The following is a 17,280-nucleotide window of genomic DNA, read 5'->3' on the forward strand; positions in this document are numbered from 1 at the left end:
GCTACAAAATAAATATGAAATGCAGTATTAGATTCTATGTCTTACAAAATTTTAAATCTAGTTATAGAGACAAGGTGAATGTATTGAAATGATCAAAATATTTAATGTGATGCATAGAAAGAGATGAGAGTACAATAGTGCCAAGATACACAGCCAAGGGGATAATTTACAGCAAAATACTTATTTTTTGAAAGTTAACTTAATCTAGAAACAGATTTTTTAATGCAATGAATTATATTTATGCTTTGAGATACATAAGATTTTTAAGCATGCTCACAGCATATCCAGCAAGGCATATGGCTCCCTATATTTAGATATCAGAATCTGAGTTTAAAGTGTGAGAATGGACTAATCTGGGTGGGAAATGGCCATATGTGCATCTCTGCTTCGTGCTCCACAGGAAGTCTATGGTTTCCTACATATGGTTAGATGGGCACTTAATTTGACGGTGCTAACTCTGTTCCTAAAATAATTTGTTAAAGATATTGTAGGTTGAAGAATTTTAGCATTCTGTGAAGCCACCCCCCCAAAAAATTATAGTAGACTGAACAAATATTTGGGTTCTAATCAGTGAAACAGTGCATATTGTTTTATAGGCAAAAAGATTTATCAAATATTTGATCAAGTTAAGGATCTTGGGAAAGGAAGATGTATTAGTCAATCTTCCATCTCTATGCCCAAAATACCTGATAAGAACAACATAGAGGAGGAAAGGCTTTTTTTTGATTCATAGTTTATGACATTTCAGACCAGTCAGCTCCATTGGTCAAGCAGAACATCATGGTGGATAATCATGAAGAAAGAAAGCTACTCATCTTATGGCAGCCTGAAAACAGAACAAGAGGGACATGAAGAGGCCATGGTGAAGGTGAATTCTTCCAAGGTAGCTCTCAGTGACCTTCTTCCTCCATATCTGCTCCACTTCTCAGATGTTTTTATTCTGTCATCAGCAAGGTGAGTGTTCATAATCCAATTATTTCCTAAAATCCCCACCTCTGAACAAATGAGGCTTTGGGGTCTTTCTAGTTATAACAGAAGGGTTTCCTGGATTATCTGGGTAGGACAAAATGTAATCACAAGTGTCCTTATAGAGGGCCATAGAGGGATATTTAAAGACAGAAGAGGAAGGAGGGAAAGTAAAGAATATAGTGAAGGCACTAAGCTAAGAAATGTCAATTATTTTCATCTATTTTGTGGTATTTTAATAGAACACATGAGATTCAGTAATTTCTAATAAATAGACACTTATTTCCCACAATTTTCACCTTGAGAAGTCAGAGATCAAGGGTCTAGCATCTGGCAAGTTTCTTTGAGCTTCATTTTCATGTGGCAGAAGGCAAAAGAACAGAAGAAGAAGAAGAAGAAGAAGAAGAAGAAGGAGGAGGAGGAGGAGGAGGAGGAGGAGGAGGAGGAGACAACAAGGAAGAGGAAGAAGGATAAAAGAAGAAAAAGAAGGGGAGTAAGAGGAGAGGAAAGATGAGTCTATATTCAAATTGTTGATGAATGGATAAAAAATGTGGCATTTACACACAGTGCAATATCACTCAGCACTAAAAAATAACAAGATCATGGCATTTGCAGGGAAATGGATGGCATTGGAGCAGATTATGCTAAGTGAAGTTAGCCAATCCCTAAAAAACAAATGCCGAATGTCTTCTCTGATATAAGGGGGTGGGTGACTCAAAACAGAGTAGGGAGGAAGAGCATGAGAAGAAGATTACCACTAAACAGGGAAGAGAGATGGGAGGGAATGGGAGGGAGAAGGGGAATTGCATGGAAGACGGAAGGAGACCCTCATTGTTATACAAAATACATATATGGTGTGAGGGGGAAGGGAAAAAAGAGAGAGAGAAATCTGTCACAGTAGGTTGGGTAGAGAGAGATGATGGTAGGGGAGGGGAGGGGGGATAGAGAGGGCGGCAGAATACAACAGACACTAGCAATATACGTGGCTGTAAAACCAATGTGATCCTGAAATCTGTACACGTGGAAAAATGAGAATTCATACCCCATTTGAATCAAATGTATGATATGTAAAGATCATTGTATTGTCTTGAGCAACTAACAAAAAAATAAGAAAAGAAAAGATATTACAAATTGGACAAAGGATTTGAACACACATTTCTCAAAATTAGACATACAAATGACTGACGGATGTTTGAAGAAAATTTAGTCTCACTAATCATCAGGAAATGCTACCCAAATCCAAAGAAATACCACCTTACACCTGATGGAATGGCTGTTATCAGAAAAATGAAAGATAGCAACAGTTTGAGAGAACGCCAGAGAAAAAGGAGCCCTTGTAGACTGTTAGTGGGAATATAAGCTGGGACAATATTGCTAAGTCAAATGAGATGCAGGAAGGCACATATTGCATGATCTCACTTACATGTGGATTCTAAAAATGTCGAATTCAGGGTTGGGATGTAGCTTAGTGGTACAACATTTGCCTAGCATCTGCGAGATCCTAGATTCAATCCCCAGCATTGAAAAAACAAAAGTCAGATTTGTAGAATTAGAGAGTAGAATTGGTGAGTGACAGGGATTGGGAGGAGTAGAATATGTGGAGAGGGTGGTTAAGGAGTACAGCATTTCGGTGGGTGAGATAAGCTATAGAGAGCTAATATAAAACAATGTGACTATATTCAACAATATTACATACTTGTAGTTTACTTAGAAGATAGATCTTAAGTGTTCTTAACACATAGGTAAATATATGAAGTTAAGATGTTACTTAGCTTGATTGTGGTTAATATTTTACAATGTCTACATATATCAAATTATCAAGTTGTACACCTTACAAATATATACAATTTTTAGTTGAAAACTGACTATCAATAAAGTTGGGGGCAAAAAAAATCACAAGAAGATTTAAGGTGGTGTGTGTGGTAGTGGACAAAAGGGATTATCAGGCTTTTGAATGAATAAAGTTTTATGAATAGTTATAAAAGAAAGAACCCAGTCCTATAATAACCAGCCCACACCTGATCTAAGAATAGCAATGCATTCATTATGGTAGAGACTTCCTAGATTAATCCCCCCTCCAATTTTCTATGATTTTTGGTCTCTTTAGTCTCATTTTGAACTTTTTACCTCCATAACTATAATACATTTGTTTTAACCCATTAGGTTTCTGGCAATTTGTTATAGTCACAACAAGAAAATAATACATCAGTGTAGAAACAGTTTTGCTTTTCTTAAATATGCTCTGATTTCATACTTAAATGATGTTGATTTCAGTGACTTCTAAAACTGGCAAATAGCCTCACTTCCTGCAATTATCAACTGTGTACTATTATTATATACTTACCTAATTTTTTAATTAGATGGCATTTTCTGCATTGCCAGATTCAAGGTGAAGTCATATTTAGTATTATTTTTGAAAGAGCTTACTGAAAATCAAATAAAATTAATTTATACCATCTCTTATTGGAATCTACATAGTTCATGAAGTTGTGAACAAAGTAGGGCCTGTTTGACTGCATGTTTTTTTCAAGGAAATAAAATAATTGACAATAAGGAGGCAATTTACATCCTCTTCAATTAATGCTTAAATGTTAAAACAGCATTTCAAATCTATATACATGTATAAATGTGTGTGTGTGTGTGTGTGTGTATATGACACAAATATAGATTAAAGTGACCACTATCACATAAGTTACAAAACTGTTTTCTAGAGGATACTTACATGGTCATTTTAGGACTAGACCGAATTTCCTACCATTCTCAGCATTCCTGGCAACTACTGTTTGTCTATTTCTATAAATTTGAGACTTTAAAAGTGAATGGGAGAGCTGGGGTTGTAGCTCAGTGGTAGAGCACTTGCCTAGCATGTGTGAGGCACTGAATTTGATACTCAGCACCACATAAAAATAAATAAATAAAATAAAGATCCATCCAAAAGTAAAAAAATATTAAAACAATAAGTGAATGGGACGAGCACAATTTTTGGAAGGCAAGAACTCTAACTGGTCCTGCACCATAAGCTGTGGCATATGGGTGCCCAAGAGCCTGGGTGATTGGCAAACAATTAGTTCAGTGGGGAAACCAAGCAGAATTTGATATTGGGAGTCCTCACAAAAATAAATCATAATCAAGGAAATCATGGAAGAAAATTATCACTTAACTTGAGCAGGACATTTGCATATCCTTAATTTAGATTTATAAAAACTTCAACTCCTAGTTATAATAGAAAAGCATAAGGGTAATTTAGAGGAAGATAAATATTTTGATTTTGGAAGCATATTTCCTGTATAAGTTAAAAAATAATCTGCAAGTTCTTTTTGTGAAGAAGGTACTTTTAAAAGAAGTACAAATATGTTCTATACTAAATTCATCCTTTTTACAAAAGTGAGTAGATAGTAACCACGTGTTCTTTTTCTTAAGTTTGTGTATAACATTATGATCATGAGACAGGTCTATTATTTTTAATTAAAAAGTTGTTGATTTCTTTCCACAGTCATAAAATACTTTAAAACCATTTTTACTAGTGACCTGTATTAGTTCAAACTTGTGTAAAATAGATTTAGACTTTTAGCTTCTTGAAAAGAAGAAATGCCCTCCTTACATCCTAGCAAAGGGCAAATCCCATTTCTTTCCTCAAATGCAACCACAGGTGCGAGTCCTGAGCAGGGAAGAGGAGAGGAATATGGTTTGTGCAGTAATAAGTCAGAAGCAGTTCACGGACTGTTTTTAATGAAATTTCTGCAGAATTGTACTTTTCATAGGTTCTATTGCAGGAAAAATACCACAGTGGGATTTAATAACATCAGAGGTTAGTAATAGAAAGAACATTATGGGAAAATAAAAAAAAAAAATAAAATAAAATCTTCCACTCCATAAAGTGTACCCTTCCCACAGAAATTACTAGCATATTATGTATGAAATTGCAGTAAAAGGAAAAAGCGCATAAATTTATATATTTTTTACACTTTATAAAATGAATAGAATGGCTTTTTCTCTTTACCTGCTAAGACCTGAGTTCAGGGATCAGTTCTTCCGCAAGTGATTATGGCTTATGAAATGATCAAAAGACTGTTTTCTCCTCTGAGCTTCAGGTATTAAACTAAAACTAGAGACAGGGGAGAAGCCAGCAGGAATGGAAAGACTGTTTCAATTATATATGACTATATATTTTTGTGATATAGTGGTCATATTTTATTGACTTGTTATAGTGGGAAGCTTCATGGGTGCTAGTTAAAATAGAAATGTCTGTTTGGAATATTGTTTTTCTTATAAACAAATTAAGTAAGTAACCTATAAATAGAACAATAATCATAATTTTGGAACAAAAATTAAAAATTAGATAAAATAATATTATAATGAGTGTTAAAACCTATAATCACTCATGAAAATATTACATGGGGCTGTTTTAAGGACTTAAAAACTAGTATAGGAATTTAAAAAGCATTAAATAAGAATACAGAAGTAAAATAAATCCAGTCTTTGTTTTGCATTTGTTTGGATGGCAAAAAAGAAAGGGAATTAATGGCATATGAATCAGAAACTCCAGTAGAATAGGATGAAACACAAACTCTCTGTGAAAAATTGAGTGCTTTTTAATCTATCTGTTCATTAAGAATAAAAGGAAGTTTCAACACAAGACAGTTAATTTATACTCAAGTGGAATATCCTCCAAAATATATTGGATTGTCATATTTTTCTCCTTTAGAACATTTTTGTGGACTAGGAAATGCCTAGATAGAACATGGACATAGTTCTTATTAACTGCCAGCACTCAGGTTTAAGGAGGAATACTCTCTGACCATTAACTACCATTTATTCTTATGGAGCACTTTGATGCATACAAATATTATGTTTCAGAAAAGAAGATCAGTGTGCATTAGAATGTCAAGGAGGCACCCTGGAGACCAAGTTTGATAGACAAGGCAAAAATGATGTCTTCACAAAGACAAGGCAAGAGAGAAGCCACCAAAGCATATATGAAAATTTGGAGAATCTAGATTTATAATTTTATATCATTTGTAAAGGTCTGATTAAAATAGCTGGGTGTGGTTGTGCATGTCTGTAATCCCAGTGATTCAGGGAGCTAAGGCTGGAGGATTGTGAGTTCAAAGCCAGCCTGGGAACTTAGCAAGGTACTAAGCAACCCTGACTCTAAAAAAAGAAAAAAAAAAATACAAAAATGGGTTGGGGATGTGGCTCCAACTTAATCAATATGACATTTACCCATTTAATCAATATAACATTTCCTTTTTTTCTGAAAGAGAAAAGAACAGAAAATATAGTATTTCTTGCATCTAGTTACACATATCATAATGTGTACATCTGATAAGTTGAAAGAAAATGAAATAGTGTGGGGAAATTTAATATAAGGAAATTAATTTAATATGAGGAAAGCAGGGTAGAATTCTTGGGTAAATGACCTAAGTCAGGCAAGAGGTGGTAGAATATGTGTCTGAAAGGAGGAGTTGGATCTATGGAAGAGCCTCCATGGTTTGTCTGTGGTCACGTGCAGGTATGTGGTTTGCAGATTCATCTAGGGTCGGGAAGTTTGTGGGGTTCTTCTTCTGATTGCTTGACTCAGAGAAGTAAGAATCAATATATCAGCTAAAATTGAAAACAGGAAAAGAAGTTTGAGAGGAGAGGAAAGGTATCAAGGAGTCTGGAGTGTGAATACCTGAAGAGTCTAAGGCAGAATGCAAGGTTCTCTAACAGCACCGAGAGCACTTTGTGGTTACGAAATTTTTTTTTAGTTCAATTAGATGACAAATAAATGCATACATAGTAGTTTCATCAACTGAATAAAATCAAACAAGGAAAAGAAAAGGTAATATTGGACACATTTATTTCAAGCAAGGAATGGAGTAAGATCATCTAGAGGGTGAAGGAGAAGGAATAGCTTGTCAGAAAAAGACACTGGATTGCAGAACTTTGTGGGGCAGTGCTCTAGAAGAAATGAGCTCAAAATAAAGAACCTGATGGACAGGAAGTGAAGGCCTGAAATTAAGACCATAGAGGAATTGGTAATTTTAAACAAAACATACACCACCAGTAAACAATAAGGAAAAACTAATAAATGACCATCCGTAGGAGTAAACATGGATAAAATTTCAAAATAAAAATAAATTTTGACATAAAGATCAAAAAACTAGCATGTTGAAACATTTTCCAGGTTCATATAGACATCACCAAAATTAGAGCCAAAGTTCGAGTGGGTAGGGTATAAACTGTCATTTGAAATTGCCATAGAAAAAGAAAAAAATTCAGTGTCACTAAAAGACAACAATAATGAAATGCCATGCTGATACAGTCTAATAAAATGAAATTTAAGGCTGAGAGCTGAGGAGGCAGGAGGAAAATGATTTAAAAGAGAAATGGCAAAAATTATGGTTCTAACTTGAAGGCCCAGTGGGAAGAGTACCAGGGAAGGGTGAGGAGAGGGACTGTCTCTAACAGGACTTCAGGAACACCAGTATTCTCAGGGTAAAACCAGATTTCTGTTGTATAAATCAAATTAAAGAAACACTCAGAGAAAAGGTTGGATGTCTGGGAAATTTCACCAAGAATTAAATATGAGTTCCAGGAGGTAGATCAGAAGTGTCAACAAATCAAGTGTTGTGTATTAACACAACAGAGTGCACACGATGTGAAGCCTAGGAGTAGAAATAAGGTATACATTTCAGAATCAGTAAGTGTAGTGGATGGAATCCTTGAATATTTCATAGTGAAGACAGGCAGGTAGAACAACTGAATATGTGATAAAATACTATGTGGAGCACTGATTAGTGAACACAGCAGGAGTAATGTAAGAATTATAAAATGTAATTGAAGTTAAACAAGAGGTCAGGTGAGCAGTCTGGTCAACAGGGGAAGTACAGAATATTTATTACACTTTTTCTTGTATGTGATGTGCCACAATAGGGGATTTGTTGCTGAGTCTGTGTTGGTGACATTAAGAGAAAATATTCCCCATGACAGTGAATGAAGCTATCATATGTAATCTAGTAGGTATGGAGAAAAGTGTTGGGAGGTAAATTCATTGCAATTTTTACATAATTTCTCCATGAACATCTTTTGAGAAAAAAAGAGATGAGAAAAACAATAAGGGGGCCCTCAATCATAAAACTGGTACTAATGGCCTTGGCAATGAACAGATTTGTCAACAAGCCAAACACTTAGAATAAGGCAAACAACAACAAACAAACAACCCCCCCCCCAAATTATAGCAACAACAAAAAACCCTGAAATATTTCTGCACTTTCTCACAGTTTAATTTGTTCATGAGGTACTAAAAGATTTAGTGCATTTGTTTTTTTGTTGTTGTTGTTGTTGAAGATCCTGACATGCTTTTCTCACCCATGGATAATTGGCCTTTGTCTTTTTTTATCCTATTGTCCAATGCAAGAATTAATATCAGAAATTTTAAAATATCTAGTGCATTTAGCTTTTACCCAACTAAACAGTTTTGAATATTATGTTGCTGGTCAACAATAAAGATGAAAATTATCAACAAGATATCTATATAAAAATTAGATGTCACAGTGGGCATATGAAATATAGAAGGAACATGAATGGTAAGTGGATGGATATAAATTAGTAGGTTTTGTTATTTATACTGAACTCTTCTTTTTCTTATTATTATTCAAAGAAGCAAAAAAAGAATTCATAGAACTCAGTTCATAAATTTGATGCTTTAGTTCTCTATAATTTTTTTATATCTGCTTCAATTTTTAAAAAAGGCAACTCTTCTTGCAGTTAAAATCAAATTGTAGAAGGAAAATACAGGTGACAATAAGCTTCAGAAGAGAAACACATAATTTCAAGTACTATTTTATATTGGTGAGAGCTGAAAAGCAAGGAGATGAACCATTTCTCAAATAAGTTTCCTGCTGTTATCAAACACCCTGGGGTGAACCCACAAGACTTATGGATATCTTTGGAAATGGTTGAATGCTCCTTACCTATTCTACTCTGAAGATTGTTTATCACCTAAATAATATGGTGGCATTGATTGTGTTGCTATAACTGGATTGGCTTCATAAAAAATAGTTTATGCTCTACAATCTCAGTTTATTGTTGCTTGAGAAATTTCTTCTATACTTATCTCTTAGTTGCTATGCACAGTGTCTACAATGTCTCTGCCCTGATTATAGGTTGTATTTTATGATGGCTGGCTTTGATTGCATATTAGAAGCTTGTGCATTTTCAGGGTAACCACCATTTATACTAATTAATAACTTGCTTATTTTTCTTGGGAAGAGAAGCCTGATGATTCTAGAAAAGAAAAACTTTAAATAGTAAAAACTAATAAAAACACAGAAGCTTCTATTATTTTCTTAAATTGATAAGAGGGACGCTGGTTAATTCAAACGTTATTATCAACTCTTGAGAAATGGATTTGTTGCACGAAATAAATGTAGAAGGAAAATAGAGAGATAAAAGTAAATCTGATTTATTTTTTCTCTGTTTCTTGAATTTTCCTTTCAACTTTCACTTAAAAAAAAAACTTAAGTATGCAAAAACCTAGGACATTAGTAAGATAGGGAAAAGTAACTGCTTTCAACACTTATAAAATCAAAATACTAAGAAGTGACTACTTTCCATACAGATTAGCCTTATAAGGAATTTTTTAAAAAGGCTTTATGGAGAATTCACAAAAAATGGGGCTAGAGCTTCAGCTACTACAAAATATTTTTCAATTTCCTAAAAAGATGCAAAATTACATCTCTTCTAAGTTAGTGCTTCTCTTATGCATTTCAAGAAGCATAAGTAGACTATATAAGCCATGACCATAAAAGAAGTAATAAATTAAAATTAAATCACCTTAATATTTAAGTCATATGGGAATATTTTCTTCCACTTAAAGGCTGATTAGGCAACATTATTTGTAAATGAGAAACACTTAATAAGGAAGAGTTTTTTTCATGGTTTAATATCAATGAAAGGGATAAACAATTAAAGGATGGTTTCCTAGAGATGTGTCTTCCCTGTTGAAGATGCCAGCCACAGTTACATATTATTTCATTATTATAACTGGGTTCTTACTCTAATTTACCATTAATGAAACTAGCTGCTGGGAATACAATAATTAACAAACTGATATTTTCCTCATTAATAAAAACACATTTGTTATACTTCAATTTGAAAAATTAATTTTATGTGGTAATTTTTCTTTATTAAATAAGGCTTAATCAGCTTAACTTATTATTACTTTAACATTTTATAATTGTTTCTGAGTTTCACTTTCTATAGATTATTAAATATCAATTGAACTTGGAATAATTTATAAATTTTGGGATTTTTTTGTTTATAGGTGATTATATGAAGCAGATAATAAAATCCAAATCATTTCATTTTAAACAGTAAAGGAAACTGCTTTTGTAGCACCCAAGCAGCAAGAAAATGATACTCTATCAATTTTTAAAAGGTTTGGGAAAATCAATTTTGAAAAAAAAAACTGAATAGTCCACTTATTCCATAATAGGAAATAAATAAATGTCTACAGAAATAAGCAATTATATTTACTTGCAATTTGTATTACTACTTTAGAAATAGAACAATATTAAGTAATGTTATGTTTGATCCTTTAGTAAAAAGTCAATAAACATGGACCCTCCTGAAATTCAAAACACAGCAGAATATCAAGTTAAGCATTGTTAAAATGAAACTTATTAGAATGTAAGAAATGGAAGAAAGAGGACAATACTGAAATACAGGCTGGATGTGGTGGCACACACTTGTAATCCAAGCAGCTAGGGAGACTTAGGCTGGAGGAAATCAAGTTCAAAGCCAGCATTAGCAACTTAGAGAGGCCCTAACCAACTTAGTAAGACCCTGTCTTAAAATACAAAATTTTAAAAAAGAATTAGGTTGTGGCTCAGTGTTTAAGTGTCCCTGGGTTCAATCTCCAGTACAAAACAAAACAAACAAACAATTGAAATTCAGAAATACCTAACAGAAAATTATATAGTATTTAGAATATAGAGATTTTAATTTTAATAAGAAAATGTAGTTGCTATAGTTAATGTGTACTTTCAAAAGTATACCACAGTGATGACATACTATGGCACTGAAACATTGCATGCCTCAAGAGCACTACTTATCTGTTCATGAATAAGAGGGATTTATTTGGTGGTAGTTGTTTAGTAAAAAGTCATTCAATGGTAGTTCAAACCTATAACAGTCAAGTTGCACTAGTTAAAGTTGTGAGGGCAGTTTTTAAATCTCGTGTTTCTCCATCTTTTTATTCATTCTCACCATTGCAAAAGAAAAAAAAAGATTAAATCAAAATGTTCTTATTCATAATGTATATCTTGTAATTATAACAGTTTATTTTTTTCTTTACTTTTCAGGTTGAATCAGTGGGGTCTCTACTCATGTGACTTATTCTGAAGCACCCTCTGTCTGTCACACACCATCACTGAAACACAAAGAGAGCTGGGAAAAGCACTTGAGGAATCTCAAATCATATTCTTATAACTGACTGTAAAACAGGTTCTGTGTGCACTGGTTACCCATGTGTCTGAGTTCAGGGAGACAGGACACACTTCTATGCAACAAGTAACATAAAAATTGATTTATTACTTTACATATAGAAAGCAAGGAACAACAGAAGCCTAGTATCCACTGTGGTCTGCTCCCTCAAGACTTAAGAAGTCACCATGGTCCAGTCTCTGATTCAGTTAAGTCTCCATCTTCCCTCTAGTTGTGCAAGTCAGAAATATGAGGACTTTGTATATTGTTCCTTTATACCTCCAGATTTGTCTTATCTCTGGGCATGATAATTTTTATTCTGAACTATATCTTGAGTCAATGTACATTTCAATAGTTGCCCACTACCTCTGGTCACATTGTCTCTCCCCTACGTGTTTGCAATTAACTTAATGTCTGGTACTCTCACATCTCCGTTCCCTACCTAATCCTTTCATACTCAAACACTTTAATCACTGAAGCCAGTGTAAACATTTAATTTTCATATTTATCATCTGTCCTAATTTCCGATTACTTTTAGCATAACCAATAAAGATATGCTTCACATGTTCATTTTCCATCATGCTCCTTCCATTTCTATCTATTACAACCACTCTGAGCTAATTTATCTCTCTTCATGCCTCATGCATAATAACTGCAAGAGACTTGGCCTGAATCCCTCTCCTTACCCTATTCATTGTTTTCCATCAACCATCAATCTCAATTTCATTAACTCGTCATCAGGCCCCTTCTAAGAGGTTTTTGATTAATTTAAATCCCCTATTGTGAGAGTTCTGTATTTGGGATTGGGGTCTACAAACTTCGTGATTGTGACATACTTGGTGACTAGGAAGTTTCTGTGCAAAGACACAGAATTCTTGGCCGCTAGGATATATGTGGCTACTGGGAAACTCCTGTGAAAAACCACAGAGTGCCTGGCTGCCATAGCAATGTCCTTCACAAGTTTACCCTGCTTCCCGGGCCTAGGATGCCCAGCCATCTCCCTCTGAGGTAATAAGGTAACTAGGCAGGCACTATCTGGTTTCCACAGTAATGCCCCTGGAGAATAAGGGCCCCATGTTTATTCTCACATGGACCTTATCTCAGCTAGCACTCAAGGTTAAAGAAATATTCATTAGAATATAGTCATAGTAATGGGAGGTATGTGTTCTTTGAGTTAATAAACCACCAGGCAGGGAGGAGCGGACCCTTCACTTCTGCACCTCTTCTTCACAATTTCACCTCACTCTCTCTGCTCCATCCTGTCTGCCTGCTTGTACCCCGTGTCTATGTCTGTTCTTTGTGCATCTCCTCACAGGCTTTCCCTACCATGTTCCTTTTCACCTATTGTTAGCTCTTCTATGGCCATTCATTTCCATTCAGAGCACTTACCACAGTACAAAATTCACTTTACTTGATTATTACTTAATACTTATCTCTACTACCAGTTCTTAGCTGTGTGAGTTTGGGAGTTTGGCTTTGTCATCATTGTTTTTCACCTTTATTTCCTCGGCAACAAAAATAGAGAATGTCACATAATAGGTACTTGATGAATATCTAGTTGATTATTCATCAATGCTTAAATCTGACAGCAGTAGGTGTGAGTTTAATTTGAATTACAAGGAATACACCAAAATAATAATGATAGTAATAACAATAAAGAGGTGTATATACATAGGTAGTTCATCATTAGCATAATTCAGAATTGATACTACCTAAAAATTCATCAAAGTACTTATCCAATTTTAAAAGAAAATATAGGATGAATATATTTGAGCTACTCCATTTACCATTTTTTGCTCTATTGATCTGAAGGAGTAACCTATTACTAAAGGTAGGAAAGAAAATTACTGGATACATATTCATATGTTATGTACACAGATGGAAACCAGGCATTTAATGACTTAACATTTTTAGTTTACAGCATTAAAATTTAATCTATAAAGAATAATTGAGTTTAGTCTATAAGAATATTTTGTTCTTTGTCATAAATTAAAACAAAATATTTGCATCATCTTTTGGAGGATCAAGATATTTATCTAGATATTTGTAAGACATTTTCCATGAAGAAAATTCATTTTGCTACATATTTTTGTTATAATTTAATGAGAGAAACTTCTTCATATTTTATTAGCATTCCTTATTATCTAGTTAATAATATATGACTAGTTAATAATATGTTCTTGGCTTTTAATTGTTTTTCAAAGCCTTGGGTCTACTTGGAACACACTAAATATCTAATTTTAAGATTTTCATACTGAACTATTGTATTTTACCCTCAGAAAATTTCATGATTTATACTACATTTTTGATTTATTTTTATGGTCATTTATTCTCCAAGACATACTAAAAAATGTACTTGAGTTTGCCGGTCAACATACTTAAATTTATTTCTAAAGCAAAAGCAGATACATTCAAATGAAAGTGTTTTGTGAGTGTGTGTGTGTGTGTGTGTGTGTGTGTGTGTGTGTATGTAGCTTAAAAGGAAATAGATGGCTTTTGGAAATGGCATAGGCTATAAAAACTGTGAAAGGTTGTGCATCCAGGCACCATGACGTTCATGATTTTTTAAGGCATTGGATACAAGTAAATATTAGGGCTCCATTTTGAAGACTGTAGTGAGAAACCACAGGTTTCAAGACAAGCACAATGCTCAGGAATTGGAAGGGATCAGTGTTTCCAGAAGTACAGAGAATTTAACTATTTTGGAAATCATTGAGCATTTGTTCCTAGATATTATTATTCCTGATCTTAATTTTCCTTATTAGGCAAATAGAAAAGATCCTTTTGATTCCAGAATATCTCGTAAAAAGGTGGAAGTCTTATAGACTCTCAAAGCTACTTAGGCAAAGCAGGTACTTTTGACAGAAATGATGAAGAAAGGAGAAAAAGTTCACATTTAAGCAATTGGAATCATCCTACATGATTCCTGACTAGAAGTGAAATGACATGCTTTGGAAGTTCCTGAAAAACATTCCTTGGCCTTTTTTATATGTATCCAAAGGGTTGATGGGGTGAGTTGACTAATGCAGAGAAAATTGCCAAACTTCTTTAGAAGAAAATCTTCAGTGGTGTTTTGTCAAAGTCACCCCCTAGAACCAAAAAATGCTACAAATAATAAAACTTATATGACCTGGGGACTTCCAAATCTGAATTCCTCCCAAAAATTTATCTTGAAACATGGAGAGGGGAAGGTCAAGAACGATACCATCCCCTTGACAGGCAACACAGGGATTGAGGAGCTCCTTGGGAGGTTTGGTGTCTTTTGCCTGAAAGACCTCATTCATGCTATTCCATTCCAGGTAAGTATTTCTAGCAGATCTTCTGGTTCTTGAACCATGTCCACCTCTCTGTGAACTGTCATGCTACCAAGAATAGAGTTGGCTTCAAGGAGAAGAGCTCACCCCAGTTATGGTGGTGAACACAGAAATCAGCACATCCTCCAGCTGAACTAAACCCAGAATATCTGAAAGCAGTGCATTGGAAGCATATGTTTTTGTTTTATGGAATTGTTATCAAGTATATTCAGAGAAGATTATATTCTGCAGTATCTTCAGAAACTGGAAGGAAGGGATTAGGTTATTATCATGGCAGACACCTCTCATCACAGTCCAGTTCCAAATAAAATCCCATCATTGTCCACAATGGCCACCTTGGCCTGTGAAATCAACACATTTCATGGAGGAAGGAGTCCTGCTTCCTCACATCTTCTATCCTAGGGCTTAATGTTGATGAATGAATATCCCAAATATATACATAAGCCTCCCTAAGATTTTTTGCTATAATGGACCAAGCCCAGTAGCATCCTTGAATCTGGGGGTCACCAGAGCCTTTGTATTGAAATGACTTGAAATACTTAGGGAGAAATCCCCAAAACCAAGTGCTCATTTTTCTCTACTGTGGGTCCATGTTCCACCATCTCAGTGACAGCTTTGTAAGTTCTCAGACTTGCCTTGACTCTTAAGTGTGTCTGGGAACTTTTCTATTGTAGCCTGTCACAGACTCAAGTTATTTTCTCTAGCTCAGAATTTGAGAAAGAAAGGACACTTCACCCTAAACATGTGTATATATTCAAAAATTTTCTTGGAATTTTAGAGTGTTCATAGACCCTTCACTTTCAGCACCTATGCATGTTATCTGAGGAAGCCCTGTTCTTATGAGAATTTGGTCACCCAGGCACTAATCTTGCTACATATAATATTCTTTAGCTCCATGCGGTATAGAAAACAAGAATTTACCAAGAAAATTGGGTGTTTTCTATGAAGAACATAGTGACAGATTGTTTGCTTCCTGTATCATCTGTAACTTTGTCTTTCCAATCACTCCCAATCACTTTGTCTTTCCAATCACTTTCCAATCACTTCTAGGTTTCCGTGATGATCTGCCTCCTCCTTAAAAACCAGATCAGGTAGAAGGGAACCATTTTCTTAGTTTGGCATGGATTAAATTACCACAGTTTGACATTTCAAGCTCTCAACAGGCAGCTCAATTGGATCTTTTCTTTGCATATTGTGTTCTCCGGAAGTATTGACCTTTGTCTTCCTAGTAATGATGTAGTAGATAAACAACAAGCCTTCTGGGAATGCTAATTCTGAAAAAAAAGTCGCTCTAATACTGTTTGTGTTTTCATCAGTGTCTACCCCTATATGGGGTTTTCTTTTATTCCCTCTCAGTTGCCTCAGCTTACCATCTAAGCAGTTGGTGAGGATGTGTCAGAGCCCAATTAAACTGGAAACGTGCTTAGCCATTATGTTCCTTGGTCCTTTGAAATCAGATTTGCTGCAGTGTTGACTCTTGGGACCCTTAAATTTATCTGGGAAAATTGAGTAAGAGGTATAGGAATGCCTGAAGATGTGCCAGATTATGAGGCAATTAATTAGGTTGTTTTGTTCTAGAGTTTAACCTGCCAGAAACAGATATTCTAAGTGTTACTCATATAGGAGAGCACTATGAAAACAGATTATTTTAAAATGATGTATGCAAAGTCGTGGGAAAACAGTAATAGGTATAGAAGTTTGTGTTTTACATTGCAGAACTGTCTTACTAAATAAAGGAACAAGGCTGGACTATAGCTCAGTGGTACAACCCTTGACTAATATGTGTGAGGCCCTGGGCTCCTTCTTCAGTACCACATTAAAAATAAAAAAATAAAAAATAAGTGAACAGTATTTCTACTTTTGTCTGTAAAATTGAGCTGATGTCTTCTAGCTTGTTTGCCTCACATGGTTATTAAAACAACTAAAGTAATAGTTTTAAACTTATAATCTTAAATAAATAAAGATGATCATAAAATACATAATGAGATATATGTGGTTTTATTACTATTTAAATTGCAAAATTACAGAAATATGGAATACATGTTTTAAGAAAGGGTTACCCTGTAAGGGCTATTTGATGTTTGTCATTCAGGATAGATGGCTGAGAAAGCTGAATGTCATCAGAGAGAATGTGATATGCATAAAGCCAGTACAACTCACCAAGTCTTAAGTGATAAACTGTCTTTGAATGGAGAGACATAAAAATGCTTCTTCAAACCTGTAGACTTACACTCTAATCTTTGCTAAATGACTTTACTCCAAAACATAGCACTGTTTATCTGCATATCTACAATCTCAAAGATATTCAAACACATATTAAAACCAGCATGTTAAAGTAAGAAAAACAATAGTTAGATGTCAAAGTCCTAGGTTTACCTCCTTACTCTAGAACATTTTCCCAATGTGGTTTTGGAGAATTTCACTTTGCAGTAAATATTTAATCTATACAATGATTTTTAAAATCAGAATAGAATTCGCGGAACTAAGGGGGAAATGTAAGATAAATGAATGATCTAATGAAATTATGAGA

General features: G+C 34.4%; 1 pseudogene; it reads left to right on the forward strand.

The window, feature by feature from the left end:
* Window positions 1–793: 793 nt before the first annotated feature.
* On the forward strand, window positions 794–14,888 carry LOC114087791 (large ribosomal subunit protein uL30-like 1 pseudogene; annotated as a pseudogene).
* The last annotated feature ends 2,392 nt before the right edge of the window (window positions 14,889–17,280 follow it).

Source organism: Marmota flaviventris, chromosome 8 (assembly GCF_047511675.1).
Source record: "Marmota flaviventris isolate mMarFla1 chromosome 8, mMarFla1.hap1, whole genome shotgun sequence".
Taxonomy (NCBI): Eukaryota; Metazoa; Chordata; class Mammalia; order Rodentia; family Sciuridae; genus Marmota; species Marmota flaviventris.